We start from the raw sequence: 6,888 nt of genomic DNA, 5'->3' as shown, positions 1-6,888 counted from the left end.
TGAATAAAGTCCATAATTGGTTATTAATAATGTTCCAATGGTAATTTTTTGGTTTGATAGGTATATTATTAGGTAAAATGTTAACATTAAAAGAAGCTGGATGAAGTGTACATGGAAACTTTCTGTACTATCTTTGCAATTCTTCTGTAAGTCTAAATTTAGTTCAAAAGAAAAAGAAAAAATGCTATATTTCATAGGAATCACCTCAGGTGCATGTTGAAAATGAAAATTTCTCCAATTTCAGAGACATGAAAATTATAGTCCTGGAGTAGGTCCCAGGAATCTGCATTCTAACTGGCACACAAGGAGATTCTGATGCAGATTTCTCAGGGATCATACTTGGAGAAACTCTGATCTGAAAGAAACACTGGTCCAGAGTAAAATAAGTGATGATTAGAGATTAGTAAATGGAGAATACAACCTGCGGCTATAAAAAGACTCTTGTGTGAGATCTTGATTTTTTTTCTCTTTTTAAACAGATTTTACTAAAGATCTTTAGAGAGCAACCTGCAGACTACAGATCCAACTGCCAAGGAGACCCTGTTATGCCGTGCGTACTGTCTGGGGCATAGCTGGCAGCTCTGGCTTCCCACCGTTCTGTTCTGAGACAGAGGTGGTGGGCAGTATCTCATCTCTGGGTTCCATAATGCTCACATGGTCAGGCAGGGGTTTCTTAAGGCCAATCTTACCACTTGGGTCCCAGGGCAACATGATCTTCACTTTGATGCCCAGTGCACACTGTCTGAGTGTCACATGGCACATACTGGTATCGACATAGTAGTTAACAGGTCCCCATTGTGGATCATCAGGCCATCCACAACCTTCATGGATTTAGCCGTCTATTCACAGAAATTCCCAGACAGTGTGACATCACAGGCTTTGGCCCCACTCTCCATGATGAACCAAGCACACCATAGCAGGCCCTCCACACAGCAAGTCCTCCTAGGAGTTTATAATGCAGAGATTTTGCCTGGACAGTGGCACACAGACCTCCTGTGGCCGCCATTTTTGGATACCTCCACCAACTGATGTATTGATATAAATTTAGGCAAGTTGTTAAACTTCTGGGCCTCAGATTCCTCATTTATAAAGGAAGAAGTTGTATCTATGGAATTCTAATGTTTGTCCCTGCATAGTACCTAAAAGGAAAAGTCCAGAATGGTAAATAGTTGTCTCTAAAACCTTCTGTTGGCAGCCACAGATCTCTCCTGGCACCTCTGAAGAATCCTTCTTCTTACAGCACTGAACAGGGCAAAGGCTTTTGCAGCACTGTTCCCATGTATGCAAGTGTCTGGCCCTGCAGTGAGTTAAACACAGTTACAAAGGAGATACAACCGTGTTGAAAAAACACAGTCACCGTGACAAGGTCAGCAGCGGGGGACATTAGGTTTTGAATTTGCTTTATTGAATCGAGAAGCAGACGCTGTAGTTCCGACAGCATGCCCTTTTGCTTTGTGAAATAGAAATCCTCATTTCCATCTGTGAAGACTCTGGGGAAAGTAAATGAGGTCTCTGGCCCCAGGCCTTTCATTAGAGAACAGTTTTGTACCAGATGAGGCCACAGACTCAGAACTACCATGTCTCTACAGAGACCCTGCCCAGGAGATGGAGAAAGATGGATTTAAGTCAGCTCAGAGCAACTGAATTTAGAAGTGGTGCTGACTAGAGTCTTGGGATTGCCCCTCGCTTCTTGCTGGACTGCCATCTCTGCTATGTATGTGTGCACACACACATTAGCATCAGTATAAACTTCCCGTATCAGAGGGGAATAAGGTGTATATCCAAGCAAAAATTCCTATTGGGCAGGGAATATGCCAACCTCACCTCATTCCAGTTATGTTGACCTGACTCAACAGTTTAGGTAGATGAATGTTTTTAATGGTATCTATGAATCAACTCTAAGCTTTGTTTTCCCATAAAGAAAGGATATCAGAAGAACATATGACACTAACATTTTCTGAGTGCAAAAAATGTTACTTGTTATTATAGAATATGGTAGTGCAGCATACTTAACTTCAATTACCCTTGGTTTCCTCATTTCTGAAAAAAGCTAATAACACCTACAAAATTTCATTTGAATCTTGACAATAATTCTATGGGTTTTTATTTATGTTAAATTATCTACATATATATGGAAAAGGAAAGTGAGCTTAAACATCCAAATTTCTCAGCTTAGACATTAAGCGTAGTTAAGTGCAAGAGCTGACATTTGAATCCAGATCCAACGACTCGAAAGCCCACACATCTATTAGGATGACTCCAGGCAAAAAGCTGCTAACTCCAGTCTTTTCATGAAAGCCAAAATGAATTTATGTCTCTAAAGCATAAAAAGAAGAGAAAATTGGGTATGGAGGATGGTATCTCTCTTTCATATCTGGTTTGTCAGTGTGATAGTTTGTGAGTAAGTATGGTTTCCTAAGAAAGAAATGTATTTGCTAAGTAGAAACAGTTTCCAGGACATCTGGAAAGAAGAGCTATCCCAAGGTGAAGTATAATGAACTGAAAGGATTTCTATTTATTCCACATATGCTGGTCTTCTGGATTAAGAATTAGAGATGACAAAGTGGGAAGAATTAAGCAGAGTGAATAAACTGCAGGACAGTGGTATAGCTGAATCAGGAGTCTTGGTTTTCCTTTAGGTTTGTTCTGTTTTATTTTGTGTTTATGTCAGGGAAAGAGGATGTTATTTGTTTTGCCAGGACCAGTGCTTATTATTGTGCAAGTTTTGTGTCTCCTAACTCTAGGGGGCACATTCCTAATCCCTATATATATGTTGAGGTATTACAGTAATTTTCTGGCAGGTGACAATAAAATAACTTGAGAAAGTCTACATTGAAAATATTTCCTCAAGTTACTTTATTGTCATCTGCCCTCAAATTACTATATTACCATACTATTATTTGTGATGATACATTTTTAAATGTAGACACTTTTTGATTTCAAGCTATATTACAAAGCTATAGTAATCAAAACAATATGGTCCAGGCATAAAAACACACACATAGATCATTGGATCAGAATAGAGAGCCCAGACATAAATCCATGCATACACGGTCAATTAACTTTTGACAATGGTGCCAAGAACACACAGTAGGAAAGGGATAGTTTCTTCAATAAATGCTGTTGAGAAAACAGGCAAAGAAATAAAACTGGACACTTTATACCACCTACAAAATTTAACTCAAAATGGATCAAAGACTCAAATGTAAGACCTGAAACCATAAAACTTCTAGAAGAAAACAGAATAAAAGGTTCCTTGGCAATGATTTCTTAGATAAGACACCAGTAGCATAGGGAACAATTAAAATAAACAAAAGAGACTATATCAAACTAAAAAGCTTCAGCACAGCAAAGTAAACAATAAATCAAAAAGGCAACCTACAGAATGGGAGAAGATACTCGCAAACCATATATCTAAAAGGGTTTAATATCCAAAATATATAAAGAACTCATAAAACTCAATAGCAAAAACAAACAATTGAAAAATGGGCAAAGGACCCAAATAGACATTTTCCCAAAGACATTCAAATGGCCAATAGGTATATGAAAAGGCGCTCAACATCACTAATCAGCAGGGAAATGCACCTCAAAAGCATAAGTTATCACCTCACACCTGTTAAGATGACTACCAAATAGACAAGACATACCAAATATTGGTGAAGATGTGGAGAAAAGGAGACCTTATACACTGCTGGTAGTAATGTAAATTGGTACAGCCATTATAGAAAACAGTATGGCTGTTCCTCAAAAAATTAAAAATAGAACTACCATATCATCCATAAATCTTGCTCCTGGGTATATATATGAAGGAAGTGAAATCAGTATCTTAAAGAGATATCTGCACATCCATGTTCATTGCAGCATTATTCATAATAGCTTAGATATAAAAAAACAACCTATATGTCCTCCAAAAGATGAATAAAGAAGATATGAGATGTATATATACAGACAGTACCCAACTTACGATGGTTCAACTTAGATTTTGCAACTTTACAATGTGTGTGAAAGCAATATGTATGCACTGGAAAAAGTAGTTCAGACTTTGCATTTGAACTTTTCCTGGGCTAGTGCTGTAGGATACTCTCTTGTGATACTGGGCAGTGGCAGCAGTCAGCGACAGGATCACAAGGGTAAACACCCAATATATTTACAACAATGCAGTAACCTCACAATGATTCTGTTTTCCACTTTCAGTACAGTATTCAATGAACTACATGTGATATGCAACACTTTATTATAGAATAGGCTTTGTATTACATGACTTTGCCCCACTGTAGGCTAGTGTAAGTGTTCTGAGCACGGTTAGGTTAGGCTAGGCTAAGCTGCGATGTTTGATAGGTTAGTTGTATCAAACGCATTTCAACTTATGACACTTTCAATTGATGATGGGTTTATCAGAATGTAAACCAATCTTAAGTGGAGGAAGACCTGTATATATGTGCATATAATATATAATTATATATATATATGGTATATATAATATCCTATAGCTTATCTTACATCTTATGTTATCTTATATTTTATCTATCTTATATATGCTATATATTTTATATCTCATATATGTAATGGAGTATTATTCAGCCACAAAAAAAGTAAATTCTGTCATTTGCAACATGGATGGATCTAGCACACATTATGCTAAGTGAAATAAACCAAACAGAGAAAGACAAATATCGTATGACATCACTTACATGTGGAATCTTAAAAAAAAAAGAAAAGAAAAAAAGCCAATTTCGTAGAAACAGAGAATACAATGGTTGCCAGGGACTGTGGAAGAGGAAGAAATGTGGTGATGTAGGTCAAAGGGTAGAAACTTTCAGTTATAAGAATAAATTCTGAGGATCTAATGTACAGCATAGTGAGTACAGTTAATAATATGGTATTTTATACTTGAAAGTCGCTGAGAGTAGATTTGAAGCATTCTTAACACACACACACACACACACACACACACACACACACATAAAGAGTTAACTATATGAGGTGACGGATGTATTAATTATCTTGATCTTGGTAATCATTCCACAATGTACATGTATATCAAATCATCACATTGTATACTTTAAATATATACAAGTATATTTGTAAATTATTCTTCACTAAAGTGGGAAAAATATTCACCATCAGATGATATCAGGGTTATGCTTTGCCTTAGAATCACAAAGGAAGGAAAAGAATCATCTGAAGCTTGTCTTAAGTCACAGCATAACATCCAGTGTCTTTGTAGGCAAGATACCAAAACAGGAAAAAATCCAGTGATCAACAGGGAAATGATGAAGGGCTCAGCAATTGTGGCACACGCCGTTCTTGTTTCCCCACCCCCATCTTCCATCTCACTTGAGTTCCACACACACTTAGAAAGTGTGTTTATATAAAATGAAAACCTGAACACATTGATGCTTTGCCTAAGACCCTTCACTGGATACCTACTGACTTTTCCAAACTCATCTCTCGCTTGAGCACCACACCAGCTTAGAAACACTCACTCCTGGCCTTTTCTTTTAAGCTTCAGAAAATCCTAATCTATGGGTAATTCTTTACACATACCTCTGTACCTCTGCTCATGTTATTTCCTCCTGATAAAATATACTTCAACCCCACCTTTTTCTCTCTGATAATTCTTCACCTAACTTTACTTTTACTTTGGAACTTAGACATCACCTTTTCCAGGAAGATTTCTGCAAGCATCATTTTTGGCAGACTAGATTAGAGGACTCATATCCTGTACTCCCATAGTACCCAGGCAAACTAGAACCCAAGTTCAGTGTGCTTTAGTAAATAAAGTTTTACTGAAAGACAGCCATGCCCATTCATATACATTTTGTCTATACATATTGTCCATGTGTTTCTGCACTACAACAGCAGAGTTGAGTGGTTGTGACATAGACCATAAGGCCTGAAAAGCCTAAAATAGTTACTACGTGATGCTTTGCAGAAAAAGTCTGTCAGCCTCTATCATGGAGGAAAGTAACTATTTCACTCACTTTTGCATCCCATCACATTATCAAGAGCTTTTCATAGTGTAGGAGTTTGATATTTGTTAAATAAATGTTGTCAAGTTAATAGTTAGCTCTGAAATTGCTCAGGCTATTCCATTAATTATTGATCTACCAATAAAAACTGAGTCAAATGACTTGAGTCAAATCATGAGGTTGAAACCTTTAATGTAACTCTAATGACAGAAGGGCTAAAATGTAGTCATTTTAGCAGTTTCTCCTTAGGAAATCAATTTTGAACATTATTTTTAATGACATTAAGCACCTTCTAACAATTAGTTATGTAGGTTTGTTCTCTCTTTCTCTCCCTCCCTCCCTCCCTCTCTATTAGAACAGGATTTTACTTAGGTGCAGGCCTTTTACTTGATTTTATGGTAAAGAAATGAATGTATAATAGCTATTTTATTTTATTCATAACTGTATTCAAAACATCTGGATTTCCCCTAGATTGTCTTAATTGGAATGATCCAGAGGGAAAGTAAATTGATTTTATGTAATCACTGATTCAACAAATAGTTTCTGTGTAACAATGGGTGATGTACACATCATTCTCCTCAGCACTGCAGGTCATACAACTCTGGGTAAGATACTGTATCCTACTATCATAAAGACTCTCAACCAGTGATGAAACTGATTCATACATAAAAGGCCATGATGTTTAAAAAATATACCTCAGCAAAAATGTGCCTCAGCAAACGAAAGATCATATGGCTGATGGGAGGCTCTCGTTCTGAGTAAGAAAGTAATCATACACTATCTTTCCCATTAAATGTGGCTAGAAAATCTGGGCAAAATGCATGCAGCAGCTATTTTTTTAACAACTTCATTGAGGTATCATTGATATACAAAAACGCTGCACATATTTAAGTCCATAATTAAATGAGTTTGAATA

The 6,888-nt window shown here is 36.8% G+C and overlaps 1 pseudogene; it reads right to left on the bottom strand.

Moving 5' to 3' along the window:
* Positions 1-543: 543 nt before the first annotated feature.
* Positions 544-1,006, bottom strand: LOC132363412 (small ribosomal subunit protein uS3-like; annotated as a pseudogene).
* Between the last annotated feature and the right edge of the window lie 5,882 nt (positions 1,007-6,888).

The sequence above is a fragment of the Balaenoptera ricei genome, chromosome 3, assembly GCF_028023285.1.
Source record: "Balaenoptera ricei isolate mBalRic1 chromosome 3, mBalRic1.hap2, whole genome shotgun sequence".
Taxonomy (NCBI): domain Eukaryota; kingdom Metazoa; phylum Chordata; class Mammalia; order Artiodactyla; family Balaenopteridae; genus Balaenoptera; species Balaenoptera ricei.
Note: the sequence above shows the minus strand (reverse complement) of the source record. Positions and strands in the feature narration are given on the sequence as shown.